At 38.0% G+C, this 17,072-nt stretch overlaps 1 long non-coding RNA gene across 1 annotated transcript in view; it reads right to left on the minus strand.

The window, feature by feature from the left end:
• Nucleotides 1-16,866, minus strand: part of LOC140504998 (uncharacterized) — a 31,797-nt gene extending 14,931 nt beyond the window's left edge. The window contains exons 1-3 of the long non-coding RNA XR_011967313.1: nt 16,290-16,866; nt 6,980-12,282; nt 6,293-6,332 (exon numbers count right to left, since the gene is read on the minus strand). This is a non-coding gene — a long non-coding RNA (uncharacterized lncRNA). The remainder of the gene's footprint in view (nt 1-6,292; nt 6,333-6,979; nt 12,283-16,289) is intronic.
• Nucleotides 16,867-17,072: the final 206 nt, after the last annotated feature.

The raw sequence follows: 17,072 nt of genomic DNA on the forward strand, positions 1-17,072 counted from the left end.
TTCAGAAAAAGCTGGAAAAACTTACATGAACTGATACTGAGTGAAGTAAGCAGAACCAGGAGAACATTGTACACAGTAAAAGCTACATTGTGTAATGGCTAACATTGATAGACTTACTTCTTAGCAACGCAAGGATCTAAGACAACTCCAAAAGACTGATGATGGAAAATGCTATGCACATCCAGAAAAAGAGCTAGAGAGTCTGAATGTAGATTAAGGCATACTATTGCTGTCTCTCTCTGTTTCTTTTTTCTCATGGTTCCTTCTATTAGTTCTAATTTTTACAACATGACTAATGTGAAAATATGTTTAATATATTGAACATATATACAAAGCCTATAACAGATTGCATCCTGTCTTTGGGTGGGGAGAGGGGAGAGAGGGGAAGAAAACTTGGAACTCAAAATTTTATGGAAGTGAATGTTGAAAACTAAAAATAAATAAATTAATATTAAAAAATAAAGTTCCAACTTGAAATTGGGAATCTGGTTTCAGAATTAGCTTTGTTACTACCTGTAACCTCTCTGGGCCTCAGTTTCCTCATCTGTAAAATGAAGGGATTGGACTAATTGATCTTTCAGTTTCCTTCTAGTTTAAAATCCAAAGTCCCCTGACCTTAAGTCCAGTGTTCTTTTCACTGGACTCAAATGGTAGGATCAGGAGAGGAATTTCGAATAGACTGAATCTGGTAATTAATTGGATGTATAGGGTGAAAGTGGAGCAAGATTTAAAGGACTTTAAGGTTATATATAAGACTAGGTTGCTTATCAACAGAGAGAACTCAAAGCGATTAACACTATTGAGAAATGGAAAGGGTTGTCCTAAGAGATACTGAGTTTCCCCTCATTGGGGAACTTCCAATAAAGCTAGGTTAATTATGTGTTATAGAGCAGAGGTTCTTATTCTGAGGTCCATGAACTTGCTTTTAAAAAATATTTTTGGGGGGCAGAGCCAAGATGGCAGAGTAGACAGACGGACCTACTCTAGCTCTACCCCCATATCCTATAAAATACTTGCAAAAATAACTCTAAACAGCAGCAGAAGCAACAAAACGACAGAGTGAAAGAGATTTCCAGCCCAATAAAGCCTGGAAGGCCGACAGGAAAGATCTATTGCACCAGACTCAGAGCAGAGAGCAGCCCAGCCTGGGCCAAACAGCAAAGACAGGACTGGAGCAGGCTTCAGGGCATGGAATCATGGGTAGCAGCTGGGGTTTCCAGATTTCTCAACCCACAAATGCCAAAGACAGCTTCAAAGGTCAGTAAGAAAACTCTTTCACCTCAGTGAGAAGGGCGCCTAGTCTGGTCCCAGACCTGGCTCCAGGGCAGTAGCAACCACTGCAGCAGTAGTAGCAGCAGCATTCACTTTTGGAGCTCTTGGCCTAAAGATCCTGGGGGCATTGAGCCACTGATCTGGATCTCAGTCCTGAGGGGCCATCCTGGGGTGAGGAGGAGCACTGGCATGGTGGAGCTGGTGGAATCCCTGGAGAGGGTAATTCTGCTCACAGATCAGAGCACAGGCCAGGAGAGGAGAAAACTCCTCTCTCTTGATTGTGTCATGTTGGAGGAACTGAGAACTTACAGGACCCTAGAATATACCCTCCACTTGACAAAGGACTCAAACGTCAAGAAACTGGCTGGGAAAATGCCCTCAAAAGGGAAAAAAAATAAGACTATAGAAGGTTACTTTTTTGGTGAACAGATATTTTCTTCCATCTATTTGGATGAGGAAGAACAAAGAATACCATCAGAGGAAAACATCAAAGTCAAGGCTTCTACATCCAAAACCTCCAAAATAAATATGCAATGGTTACAGGTCATGGAAGAGCTCAAAAAGGATTTTGAAAATCAAATAAGAGAGGTAGAGGAAAAACTGGACAGAGAAATGGGAGCAATGGAAGAAAATCATGAAAAGTGACTCAACAGCTTGATAAAGGAGACCCCAAAAAAATGTTGAGAAAAATAACACCTTCAAAAATAGACTATCCCAAATGGCAAAAGAGGTTCAAAAATCTAGTGAAGAGAAGAATGCTTTAAAAAGCAGAATGGGTCAAATGGAAAAGGAGGTTCAAAAGCTCACTGAAGAAAATAGTTCTTTAAAAATTAAAATGGAGCAGATGGAAGTTAGTTACTTTATGAGAAACCAAGAAATTACAAAACAAAACCAAGAGAATGAAAAAATGGAAGGCAATGTGCAATATCTCATTGGAAAAACAAATGACCTGGAAAATAGATCTGAGAGATAATTTAAAAATTGTTGGTTTACCTGAAAACCATGATCAAAAAAGAGCCTAGACATCATCTTCCAAGAAATCATCAAGGAAAACTGCCCTGATATTCTAGAACCAGAGGGTAAAATAGAAATGGAAAGAATTCACAGATCACTTCCTGAAAGAGATCCCAAAAGGAAAACTCCTAAGAATATTGCAGCCAAATTCCAGAGATCCCAGGTCAAAGAGAAAATATTACAAGGGGCCAGAAAGAAACAATTCAAGTATTGTAGAAATGCAATCAGGATAGCACAGGATTTAGTATCTTCTACCCTAAGGGACTGAAGGGCTTGGAATATGATATTCCAGAGGTCAAAGGACATAAGATTAAAACCAAGAATCACTTACTCAGCAAAACTGAGTATAATACTTCAGGGAAAAAAATGGAATTTCAATGAAATAGAGGATGTCCAAGCATTCTTGTTGAAAAGACCAGAGCTGAATAGATAATTTGACTTTCAAATACAAGAATCAAGAGAAACATGGAAAGGTAAACAGGAAAGAGAAGCCTTAATGAACACATTAAAGTTGAACTGTTTACATCCCTATATGGAAAACGTTATTCGTAACTCATGAGATCTTTTTCAATATTAGGGTACTTAGAGGGAATATATATATATATATATATATATATATATATATATATATATATATATATATATATATATATATATATATATATATACATAAAATTTACTGTTGAATGGAATAAGAAGAGGGGCTCATGGGGTGTGTGTGTGTGTGTGTGTGTGTGTGTGTGTGTGTGTGTGTGTGTGTGTGTGTGTGTTCATCTTTGGGCAGCTAGGTGGAGCTGTAGATTGGGGAGAGGTAGACTATACAAATCATCTCACATAAAAGAAGGAAGAAAGAGCTTTTACAATGGAGGGGAAGAGGGGAGATGAAAGGAAATAATTGAGCTTTACTCTCATGAGATTTGACTTAAGGAGGGAATAACACACATTCAATTGGCTATGGAAATAGATGTTTCCCTGAAGGAAGTCAAGGGGGAAGAGAATAGGAGAGGGAAGATAATAGCAGGGACAACAAATCAGTGAAAGGGATAATCAGAAGCAAATAGTATTGTGGGAGGACAAGTCAAGGGAGTGAATGGAATAAATGAAGGGCAGGATAGGACAGAGGGAAATGTGGTTAGTCTTTTACAACGTAACTATTGTGGAAGTACTTTGCATTTATTACACATGTATGACCTATACTGAATTGCTTGTTATGTCAATGAGGGTGGGTGGGGAGGGAGGGAGAGAATATGGAACTTAAAGCTATACTAATGAATGCTGAAAATTGTTTTAGCATGTAACTGGAAATGAAGTTATACAGGCAATGGAGTATAGAAATCTTTTCTGCCCTACAGGAAAATAGAGGGGAAGGGGGATGGAAGAAGGGTGGGTAATAGAGGGAAGGACAGACTGGAGGAAGGGGTGGATGGGGTGCATGCTGTCCTCTGATGGAGGTGGGGAGAGATGGGGAGAAAATTTTGAATTCAAATTCTTGTAGAAGTAAATGTTAAGAACTGAAAATAAATAAATTAGATATTAAAAAGATTTTGATAAGGGAATTTCAATATCATTAGTTTCCTTTATAATTCTATGTATTTTATTTTATGCATTTAAAAACATTTTAAGAAGGGATATTATAGACTTTACCAGACTGCCAGAGGGATCCATAGTCCAAAAAAAAGGATATTTTGTTCATTAAATGCCTACAGTGTGCAATGCACTGTGATAAGCACTGGAGGAACAAAGTCAAATATGAAACCACGTTTGTCTTCAAGGAACTTAAGTATTACTGGGGAAATGAACTTGTACATGGAAAATTAAGTGCAAAATCCAATTTTCAGGAGCAAGAAGGAAGGCTCAGGTCTAATAGAAAGGGTGCATTTTAAATAGGAGAGAATGTAGGCTCCAGAGGGCATAGTAGAAGTATATGGTAGAGTCAGATGGGGCTCAGGAAAGATAGGGCTCATATGAGTGGCTATGAGGAATTAGGGAGCAGTCCTTTGGATCATAATTGAGTGTTCCTACTACTGTACTACATTACTTACATTTCTTATATGCTGAAATACCATGAGCCCATAAGAAGAGGGGCTCATGGTGTGTGTGCGTGTGTGTGTGTGTGTGTGTTCATCTTTGGGCTGCTAGGTGGAGCTGTAGATTGGGCGCTGCGCCTGGAGTCAGGAAGACCTGAGTTCAAATCCAGCCTTAGATACTTACTGGCTACGTGACCTGGTCCAGTCACTTAACTCCGGTTACCTCAGTTTTTTCATCTGTAAAATGAACTAGAGTACTCCAGTATCTTTACCATGAAAACCCCTAAAGGAGTCCTGAAGAGCTGGATGTGACTGAAATGAGTGAACAACAAACTGTGTCTTTACAGAGAAAAGCATAACTTAGATACAATGAGCATTGGCTCAGGAGATTCAAATCTTGTCTCTAGCGTTAATTTGCCAGTGTGATTCTGGGCAAATCATGTGAGCTTCCTAGCCTTCAGTTTCCTGTAAAATGAGACAGCACTAGACTAGATATCCTGAGATTGCTTCCAGCTCTACATCTGTGATTTTTCTGTAGAAAGTGGAAAAGTCTTTTAGAAATCACTTTTTCTGGGCAAATTTGAGCTGCTAGGCCACACACTTGATGACAACTGTTTTGTGAAATGAATTGTACTAAATGCAAACATCTCCTTTCCCAAGATGGTCTCAGCTCTTGGGTGTTCATCACTGTTTACCCCTGTTCCTCCCCTTTTCCTTACAACACATTAACACGGGATGGTGCCAAACCTTTTGTCAACGGTTTGGTTATGATATTGCTTCTGTGGGAACTGAATCTTTAGAGCATGAGATCCATCCAAGCCAATTGTACTACCAGAAGGGAGCCAACAGTGACATCACAGTAGGATACTGGGGGCACCACCCTTCTCCCCCTCATTATCTAGAGAGTCCCATGGTTAAACAGATTTGGCTAATTCCTTAATTTTCTTGTTGGCTCAGGGTGGGCCGAGTGAGGGAATATAGATGTGAAAGAGATGGCACCCCACCCCTACCCCCCATGGGTGGGGAAAGATTAAGACTAATGGATTAAATGTGTCTAAGTGTATAGAAATGCTGAATGATGCTTTATGATCTCACAGGATAAATTACCACCGAAAGAAAGTGAAGAAGCCTAGTCCTGTGCTCATTCTTTCTCAGAGAAAATGCAAGGAATAAGTGTTGGGGGGACACCCACTGTGGGTGTAACGTGGATAATGAATCAACAAAGGAGGGAGAGAAAAGACAGTGTGGGAGACAACGTCATTGTTAGGAAGGCCTGGGTTCAAGGGTCAACCTCTTACACATACTTAACTCTGGCCAAGTCTCTTACATTCCCAGTATCTCAGCAAGTAAACTAGTATGGTTAGATCACAAAATTCATGAAGGGGAATAATGTGTAAGAAGTCTGCAAGAGAGGGGAAGGGCCTAGTTATGGAGACACCTCAGTGTCCCTCTAACTCCCTTTAGAGCAAATTTCTTCATGAATTTTAGAAAGGAAATTTGTATGTCACTCAACTAATCAGGAAAACTTAAACATGAACCAAGATCTCATGGCTAAGATCAGAAACCAGTGTCAAAAGTTAAGACTAGAGGCAAAACATTGAAACAATACAATAATTATTACTCATGTTAACTAATATCAAGTCTCCTTGTATCCTGGTAACCCATTTTCCATATCCATTCAATCAGTACTTTTTGAGTCTCAAACATGTTATGGAGTTATCCGGTCCCTAAATATCTTTTTTTGGACAAAAGGTTTTATTCTCAGGACGGCTCTGAATGGGGTTCTGCTTCTCTGGTCCCAAATCTAGAGGTTCCTAAATAATTCTGCTAGTAATAAGACTTAATACAACTTAGTAAATTTAGTTCTCTAATCTCGAAACTTCCAAGAGTTTCAATTTATTTATCCCATTCACTGTTTCTATTTTTACCTAAATCCTGTACCTGATATGAGAATCCTTAAAAAATTCATGAAAGTTCACCTGTAAAATGAGCTCTTCTTCCATTTAATCAGACAGATACCTTAAAAATGGAAAAATAATTTCACTTTCTTTACCATTATCAGTAGAATTTACGTGTAAAACCCAATTTTGAGAACTTATTACCAAAAAAATGCTCAAAGCCTGAATTTCTATGATAGATATTTGGAAGCCTATTATACACATTTGTAAATAGTTCCTAGAAAAAAAAAGCCAGTAAAATCCTGGTGCTTCTTTCAAATTCATTGTTCCATTTATATAGAAAACTTTTTACATTGTATCTTTGTTTTATTACTTTGTCTAACCATTTCCCCCTTAGGAGGATATCATCCCTATATTACAATGTGACCACAAATACAGGTAAAAATTGTAAGACACTCATGCCTGCATCCTATTATAGTAACTTGGAGATATTCCTGTGTCTATTATTAGTAGATTTAGTATTGAACTTAAACAACTTCTTGATTATAGAAATTTGCTATAAAGGGAGAAAGAGGGACACAGGTATATATCATAATAAGAAGAAAAACTCCCTCAGCTACGTTTGATTCTGGGCATGAGTCATATCTGACAGCCAATCGTGGAGTCAGGAGGTGTTAAAAGTAAGGCTCAGGATTAATTAGGTGGGGAAATTTCCTTTTTAGAAGGGAAAATAGCACAATGGGGAAATAGAGTTAGGAGGATTTTTACCTTAGGCTATGCCAAAGTGATCCCCCAAACCTTTCGCAGCACATTCACCTTTAGCAGTTCCCAGACTGTAGCACATGCCGTTTTCTACTATTGGCTTCATGACAACTCAGACAACTATCCCTGTAATCAAAACTCAAAACAACAGCAAATTATAGTACCAGGAATTTTTACCTGAGATAGCAAAATTTCACTAACCAAAACTTAGGGCTTAAATATCTTTCCTGATGTTTCCCTAACAGTTAACATTTGATTTATCCTTTATTTGCAAATTGAGTACTCATATTCTGGGGCTTCAAACATACAGCAAATACCTGATGGTTGACTCGTCATTAATATGTTGAGGCTACATCTTTAAACCATGCTATATACTTTCATGATAGCCAAGAATTTCAAATGAAAATTTTCTATTATATATTATTATCTGCTTTATTACAAAATATACCTCATTTAATATTTAAGTTATCAAGTATCTATTTTCTATCATATCCTTTTTAAATACTCAATTTATGTGTAACAGCATCCAGATTAAGAATTGTTGTCTAAAAGCATTTCTATTACAATGGTTTTTCAAATGTCACAATATAGGATAATTCAGAAATACAGTAACCACACAGATAATATCATGTATTTAAAACATGGAACAAAACTTCAGATGACATCAATTCAGTTAATTGCGTTTCCAAATTATCCCATATAAAAGTCATTCATCTTATTACCTCTGACATTTTAAACCCATTTTAGACTTATCAAGTATGGAATAATTACAGTCAATTAAAATATACCAATAATATCAGGTTTGCATATGCCAGTTGCTATGTTAAGCACTTTACAATCATTATATTATTTTGATCTCACAACAATCCTGGGAGGTGGGTACCATTATTGTTTTTCTCTTTACAGATAAGGAAATTTGGGGCAAACAGACATGACAGCTTACTTAAGATTATACGGCTAATAAATTCCTGCAACTGGAACATAATTCAAGTTTCCCTACATTTTTCTAGCAGTTTTTAAAACTCTCTTATTTGGGAACCTGATCTGAGATGATCAAGGAAGTGGTGGCTATAAGGTGCAATTCATTTACCTGTTTTTTTTTCTTTCTTCACTCTCAGGTTACTTATAAACTAGCTGTCTGCCTTCATTGCCCTAGAATAATGAAATTATTAATCTTGTCATTTATTTTTAAGTTTTATAAGATTTCATCCTCATTTTTCCTTAAAACAAATTCTACAGAGCAGTACTCCAAAACTTACTAAGATATTTCAGATGGGAGTGAGTTCCTAGAATTACCCAAAGTCTCAGGAGTCTTAATTACCCAAAGTCTCCCTGCAGTCTTAAAATGATAAATCTTCAAACCCCTTAATGATTAATCTCCACACTTCCAAAATCTACCAAGATGTTTTTAACAGTTCTACAACTTTGATTATCTGACTTTATTTCTTATTACCTAATCTCCTGTGAAAAGTCTAAAATGGGAGTTGAAAGTTCATTAATTTTTTCCAGTATTCTAAAACCTTTGGCTCTAGCTTTTAGACGTTTTTTCTAGCTGGCTGCATTTTAAGTCTTTCAAGATTACAGAATTGACAAACAGCACTAACATGACACAGAGATTTTACTTTTTACAAATGCCAACAGAAAGACAAGACAGATACAAACAGAGACAAATAGTTTTAACAATTCATGCAGTTACAACCTATAGCCAGGCATATGTTTGCTGGTTTAATAGAGGCTCAGAGCTAACTAAGCACTCTCTTAGCCTAAAGGGGTGGGGGAGTGGGGTGAGGAGGGGTGGGCATAACCAAGTTGGAACAGAGTAGGTAAAAACCTCTGTTGTGCAGAAACCAAAGTCAAACAGAGCAGACAGAAACAGCTGGTTGGGAGAACGGAGCATGCAGAAAGGATATCCTTAGAGAAAAGGCCCAAGATGGATTGGGTCACTGGAGAACCCCAGAGTTTTCCTCACAAAGAATGGAGAGTTCCATCAAGCCTAGAACTCAGAGATTGGAGCAGAGACAAGGGCAGAGGACTCACCAGATGAGTGGGGGTGAGACTCTAGAGAAATAAATCTCTGGCGGTACCTGGTCCACTATTGCTGCTACTGGAGAGTCCAAGACCCAATTCCATGTCTAATCCCATTTCTGATGCCAATTAATGTCACCTGCACCAAGTCAGCCTCTAACCTGTGGATAACTGGAGTCAAACAGAACAGGCTAGAGACAGGGCAGTCAGGATTCAAACAGAAGTTTAATTTCAAAGTGAGAAAAATGAGTTTCAAGCAAGGAGGAAAATTAGATCCATGTGCTGGGACCCTTCCCCTACTGGGGTGACTCACTGTAGTGTAGGAAGATCTCATTCCTTATACCTGTGGCTACACAGTAAGTTGTAGCCCTGACAATGAGGGGCAACAGGGTCAATGTGAGAAGTTTGATTCATAGCAGGGCTTCATGACCAGAAATTGTCCAAGTTTGTCCAGTGTTTGTCTGAATTTAGAGAACATTTGGTGCTAGTCAAAGCAATACAATAATTATGCAATTTTGCCAGAGGGTGAGATCATCCAGAGGACGAGTGCAAAGGATTGTTGCTATGCCAAGTTCAGGGCACAGCCTGCTTGCTAGGCCTTGGCTCTGAGAAACAGGGTATCTCCTAATATCTTAAGAGTAGGTTCCATCTAAGGAACTAATGCCTAAGAGAGAGGAAGAAGAAAATTATGGAGGAAAAACAGAAGCCTGCTGGGATTTCATTTCCAGAAAAACTTTCTGACTGAGATTACAAGCTCTGCTGATGTTATCATGGGCCCTTAGTTCATTGAGTGTAAGTAGCAGCCGTCCTTCTCTAAAATGTATTTGGAGAGTTGAGTTAGATGGGAGTGATGACCAAATGTTTCTTTGACACTCTCTTGGTTTACATCTCTGTTACTGTCCAGTGGCTGTCTCCTTCACCTCCTCCATAGTACCTTTCATCATAACAGAGAAGTATAGCCAAGTAATATAAACTAACACAATTATGAAAGGCTAAAGACTTGAACTTCATTCCAAACCTCTGTTCTATCATCCCTCTCCTGTGAAGTCATTTTGAATGACTTCGTTGATCAGAGTTCTGATGTCTTCCAATGTTGTTTTTCATACATAGACTCATAGATTTAGAGCTTGAAGATCTTTTTAGAGGTTTTAGAGTCCAACTGTTTCATTTAAAAATGAGGAAACTGAAGTACAAATATTTTAAGTTATTATTGAACTCAGGTCTTCCTGATTCCAAGTACATACTGTCCTTTCCCATTATATCATGATCTGCACATCATTGTGGTCCTTGTGTAATTTGTTCACCTCCTTATGCTTTGTTCCTCTCTGGATCAGGTCACATATGTCTTTCCAGGGACATTCTCCATAGTCATAATTTCTTATAGCACAATAATATCCCTTTATATTCATTGACTACAATTTATTTAGCCTTTTCTCAATTAATGGTTGCTCACTTTTTCTAACATAATATTCCTGTTATAAATATACGTATATACACGCATACATACATACGTATATTGTTATATATCAGACTTTCCCTTTGTCTTTCATCTCTTTGGGATATATACTTATATACTTTGTAGTGGTCATATTCAAATAAGCTTTGAGCATGTCTTAAGTTAACTACCAGATTTTCTGTGAATTTTGTTGTTATTTTGAATCAAATTTTTATATCTCATTTTGCTAAGTTTTATTAGAAAAATCAGAAAACTAGTTATTTTGTGGGTTTCTTTTATATATATCCTGCTTTACTCTCATTGTTACTTGGTTCAATTAATTTTTTTCTTTGAAACTGTGGGTTGCTCTAAGTAAATCATCATGTCATCTGCAGATCAGTATGACATGGTTGCTATTTGTTGAGGTTTATTTCCTAAATTTCTTTTTTTTTTTACTGCCATGATAACATTTTGAAAACTTTATCAAAAAAGCAATGATAATAAAACATCTTTGTTTTAGCTTTGATCTCATTGGAATGGTTTCTAACGTTTTCTTCATTACAGATAATGTAAGCTCTTGGCTTTAGCTACATTATTATTGATGATAGTAAGAAAAAAATCCATTTATTAACATGTTTTAGTGTTTTAAACATAAAGGCTGTCTTGTTGAAGGCTTTTTTCTCTGTAGACAGAATCATGCAATTTGTATAGTTTTATTATTAGTATAATCTATAATGGCTTTGATTTTCCTAATATTAAAATCATCCCTGCTTTCCAGGAATTACAGTAAATAATTTTTAACAATATGTTTGCTGTTTATTGATATTTTCAACATTTTGGCATCAATATTCATTTTTGTTATTGATCCCACAAAGTTTTAGTTCTGATGTAGCACCCTCTCAAGATGGCCCCTGAAAGTTATACTAATCCAGCTTTGTGGCCACCAGTTAAAGCCCATAATTCGTTAACTCAAATTTCCATTAAAACTCATCAGTCCAAGCCAGAAGAAAAAATGAAACCAAAGGAAAAGGCATATTCAATTTAAACAATGGAACAAAGTAAATGAAACACAGTGAATTATGAAGCAGACTCAGAATCCATCCCTCTTTAAATGCCTCTGTTGATTGTCTCAGAAACACTAGCCTTATTGTGGTTGTTTCTGGGGTACCCTCTGTTAATCAATAGTCAGTGACCAAGCATTTATTAAATGCCCACTATGTGCCAGGTACTATTCTAAGGATGGGGATACAAAGGAAGGCAAATAGAGTCTCTGGCCTCAAGGAGCTTTCTGTGTTCCCAACAGATCCAACAACACAGAATACATGCTTAATAAATGCTTGTTGATTGAATGATTGATTAATAGCCCCTTCACACAGCTTCATAAGAAACTGAGAATCCTTTGGTTTCTTTGATGTTCAGGGTCTTAAGGTCTTTTCTAGGAGTCCCCCTTTGATTTGTGCATCATCATGGTCCAGTATGATTCTTCTTCATATGTTTTACACACTAGATGTTCCTCTATGTAATTGATTTCCAGTGGCAAACCAGTCTCATGGCACTCACCTCATTCTCTCATCTATGGCAGTGCCTTGTTCGGTATCCCTCAAATTTGATCATCTTGCCTACTTCTCTGCCCTCCCAGTTGTGAGAAGGAGAAGACATTCTACAATGTCAAGGACTTGGGCATGTGGTGAACTTGTAATATTCACTTCCAGAGAAAGTGGAGTAGGTGGACCAGGCAACGCTTGTGTTGATTCTTTTTTAGTAAGTCTTTTTTTTCCTTTCCTTATGGCACTCCTACTTTTGATAGCTGCAGGGCTTTTCTTTTTCCAAATATTTCTCATCCTGGAAACTACAAAGACCGGTAGAGGATAAGGGGAGTTACTCTGAATCTGTTATATGTTAATAATAATGACAGATAGCATTTACATAGAATTCAATAATTTGCAAAGCATTTTTTCATGACATCTTATTTGAACTTCACAACAGCCTATCAAGTAGATGTTATTATTCCTATTTAATAGAAGAGAAAACTGAGGCATAGAGAAATTAAGTGACTTATCCAGGTTTTCTTAGCTAGTTAAATGTCTGAGGCAGAATTCAAACTCAAGACTTCCTGATTCCAGATTCAATATTACTTTCTGCACCACCTAGTGGTCTGATGTGTTATCTTATCATTCCATTTTCATGCCACTAAATGTAATTTGACCCTTTCAAGGAATTATAGTCAGATTTACAGTAAATTACAAATAGAATTTCACAAGCATTGATCTGAATAAATTTCTTTTCAAAGTTCTAATGACAAGCAACTGGACTAAGTGCATTGATGTAACCTGTTGGAATTTAACTAAGTACTTTCTTGCTTTGGGGCAGTGTGGTGAGACTTGTCCACAGAACCAAAAGACTTGGACTTAAGTCCTATGTATGTGGCCTTTAGGGACTCACTTTAACCTCATGCTTTTCTACCTTTTCCTCATCTATAAAACAGAAACAGACGGTAGTACAATCTTCTCCCTCCAGGATCACTGCCTTGTCATGGTGGTGGTAGGGCTTGCTCAATGAAACTATGAGCTAGGCTGTGCAGGGTTACCCAAGACAGATGGGTCATAGTGAAGAGTTCTGACAAAAGTTGATCCACTGGAGAAGGAAACGGAAAATCTCTCCAGTATCTTTGCCAAGAAAATTCCATGCTATGGTCCACAGAGTCACAAAGAGTTGGATACAAAGAGTCAGACATGATTTAACAACTGAACAAATACAGTCCTTACAAGGTTGTCCTGAGGACCAAATGAGAAGATATATCAATCAACATTTATTAAACACCTACTATGTGCTAGGCACTGTGCTAAGTGCAAAAAAATAATATAAGAAAAGTTTTGTATACATACACACATAAATACAATTTATTTACGCATACTTACATGTGTAGGTATATATGTATAATGTGCATATATATATATACATATATGTGTGTGTGTATATATAAAATAAAACTTTATAACCATAAATAAAATGTTCTATAAATGTGACAAGTGCAGGTGCAGTCTGGGCGTGCTCAGGGTAGGTTCTCAGGTGATAGTTTAAGTCCTGCATTAGTAGTATAGCACACACCTGACTCATGTCCTGCATTCTCTAAGTTTCCGGGAAAAATAGGCTGTCCCTTTATTCATTAACTAGCCAGTAAAGGAGATTCTCTCTCTTTGCATGCTCACAGAGGTACTCATGTGTCTTCACTAGTTACCCACCATGCCAGACTTTGCTGTTTCAGATAACTGGGTAAGAAGGAAACCATTCAGGTTTAATATTGATCTAGGGATGATATGATTTATGGCCCCACCATATTAGAAAATGAGAGGGAACTCACTAGATTCTCCCAAACCGTATTTTTGGGAAATTTTCAGACTCAATTTGACCCTCTCTATATATTATATGATGTATGAAACTAATTTCTATCTGATCACATGGCTTATACAAGCCATAATAAAATAAAATTGCTAAGAGCCTATCAAGGGCTCCCTGATTTGGAATGTTTCCCCCAGGTATCTCTGAATTTTCTCCCTCTTACCCTCCCATTTCTTTGGGTTATTTGAGGAGACATCTCACATCAACTGTTCTCACATATCATGGAGAGGGGAAAGGGGATAGTGTGTAGGGGAAATATTGTGTCCAGGAATTTAGCTCTGGAACTGAGAGTTTCAACAGGAAGGTAAAGGCAGTATGGGGAGAGAGGCAGATTTCCCTGACCCTGGCTAACCCTTCCTTTAAGCCTCAGGATAGCTGACAGTCTCCAGCCCTCCAGACTGTCTCCAATATAGACTCCTGATCCTAGCTTGGCTGGCTGAAATACCGGTTCTAGCCAGGGTTCTAATCAACATTAAGTAGGTGTTTAGGGCAATGGTTGCTGCTAGTACTGGTCTCAGTTCTGTTGCTGGTCTTGGTCATAATGGAAAGAGGCAGCAATCAAAACCACTGGTGTCACAGCCAACCTGCTCTCATAGTGGGCAAGACATTCAGGTGCCCTGGAAGCCTCTCTTTATGTTCCCTGTGTAACATGCACTGGAATAATTACCCCTAGAAGTCTTTCAAGGGAAGTCTTCCCCACAAAAAATACTAACACAGGGGTAAAAGGAACAGAACAGACCTGTGCAGGCTAGGCAAAAATCCTACAACCTCTTCCTGTGGTTTCCAGCTCTTCTATCTCTGCTTTCCAACACCTCCACCATTTTTCTTTTCAGTGTTCTCTTGCTACTGTTTTAGGTCTTGAGGTAGATAACAGTAAATAAGAAAGTGCCTCCTGTATGCCTGATATATAAATGTAAGATAAGGTTCATGGTGACAGGCACAGAGATATAAGGACCTGCCTTAGAATAAAAAAGAGTCCTACCTTGGACCTTGATTGGTTTTATGACCCTTGGTCAGTCATAACCTCTCAGTGCCCCAGAAAATCTCTACATTGTAGAACAGTCACCCAGTTTCTCATTGGGGAAACCCATATGTTCCTTCCTTCCTTCCTTCCTTCCTTCCTTCCTTCCTTCCTTCCTTCCTTCCTTCCTTCCTGCCTTCCTGCCTTCCTGCCTTCCTGCCTTCCTGCCTTCCTGCCTTCCTGCCTTCCTGCCTTCCTGCCTTCCTGCCTTCCTGTCTTCCTTCCTATCTCTATAGAATTGTGCATACATGTATGTGTGTGTATATGCATATTAGATGGAGGGAAGAAATGTGTGTATGTGTATGTGTGTGTGTGTGAAAGAGAAAGGGGTGTTAGTGCCAGGTAGGAGGAGAAAGGTGTCATTTAAGAAAAGTAGATGTTCTCATATTTCAAAGGTGGAGACCTGAAGAAGAAATGAATACCTCTTCATTTTTACTTTCTACCTTAAACCTCCAAACCTTGACAGACAGGGCTACCGAAGTGGGTGTATGTACAGACAGGACGTTGTTGTTTGTCCTTCACTCTCCAAGAGGACCGATGACGTCAGGAGGGTGATGTCTAGACTTCCAGGTGAATTCGATTTAAGCGAGGGAGGGCTGTGCTAAGTCATCAGCCTCACTCTCTCTTCCAGAGTCATCTGAGCCCAGTGGTGAGACATAGGTTAAAATGACTACAGATGACCCCAGATGCAGTAGGAGACCTTGGCCTTTTTTAACTAAGGTCTTTCCCAGGTCACAGTTTGTCTGAAGCAACACCCATTCACTGATTTTAGCTTAGGTAAGAAATGAGGCAAAAGATGGCCTACTTTGCCTACTCACAAAAAAAAAAAAAAGTCAATCTAGGAGGGTAAGACCCTCAGAACTTCTGGGCAGGACAGAAACAATTGCTATTTATATATATTATATATAGTAATGCATATAATATATAAGTATATAAGAAGTGTACAGGACTGCCTCCCCTCCAAACATACATACCATCCATCCATCCATTCATCTCTCTACCTATTTATCTATTTATCTACATATACACACATATACATATATACATATACACACATATAGATATGCAGATGTACAGTATACGTGTATGTATACCCACTTGGTACCTCTCAAAGTTATTGTGAGGATCAAGTGAGATAAAGGGCTTTCGTGTACTCCCAGTCAAACAGAGAAGGTATATCTTCTCTGTCAAGAGACAGCTATCCAGGTATCATATGCCATTCACTACTTATTTCTCTTGCAGCCCCACCAATGACAATTAAGGACATGCACACATCACAGAGAAGTTATAATTAATCAATAATCTTGTATCAAAGGTAAGGTAGCTTTAAATACTACTATACAAATGTAGAATTGTGAATTACCTAAAGAACAAAGCAAACTTTTGGGATAAATGATTGCCATTGATATGTATAGGGTATGGGGAGTTAAAAATACCTGTGGTTTTCACAGAGATCCTGGAGTGATAATAGTCAGCAGCTTCTATACATTCCAGTCACGCCCCTTCCTAGGAAATGGATAAGTGGAGACCAGCTGTTCCCAGTCCCCCTCTTCCTCTTTATCCTCTTCAAAAGCAAAAGCAAAAGTCCCTCTTGTAAGCCTCTAACAATGCCACTCCCTACTGGTCCTAGGAAAGGGAAACTTTTTTTGTCTGCTGGAATAGCTTTCCAAAGTCCATATATAGTCTCTGGAAAATTTCATTCTTTGTCTGCACAGGGGTCAGTCTCCCTTACACCCTGTTCCACATCTGTCCATAGTAGCATGTAGAGCCAGGGGTGTTAGGATAATTCTAATGATATCACGCAATCCAGACTAAGGATGAAAGTTCCTGGAAAATAGGAACATCTGGAAATTCTCTGAGCAAGCATTTTTGACCTTGGGAATTTCACTTGGCATATTAATTCTGTTAGGGATTTTCCCCTGTTTGTCTGAGGTTTTTGTCCCTTTGAGGCAGAAATAAGTAAAATTCATTTGAGTTCAAAGGTAGTTAATATCATATATATATGCATATATGTGTGTGTGCGTATTATGTACATATATGTATGTATATGATGGTATTCTCCCAAGGTGTAAGTTATATTCTCCAAGATGAGTTATTGAGAACATCCAATTAAAGCCAAATTGCTTCATTTTATATATAGATAAGGAAACTGAGGCCAAATGTACTTATATCTCCTTGACAGGAACATATGAATATAATACACATAGGTATGTGCATAT

This window comes from Notamacropus eugenii, chromosome 1 (assembly GCF_028372415.1).
Source record: "Notamacropus eugenii isolate mMacEug1 chromosome 1, mMacEug1.pri_v2, whole genome shotgun sequence".
NCBI lineage: Eukaryota > Metazoa > Chordata > Mammalia > Diprotodontia > Macropodidae > Notamacropus > Notamacropus eugenii.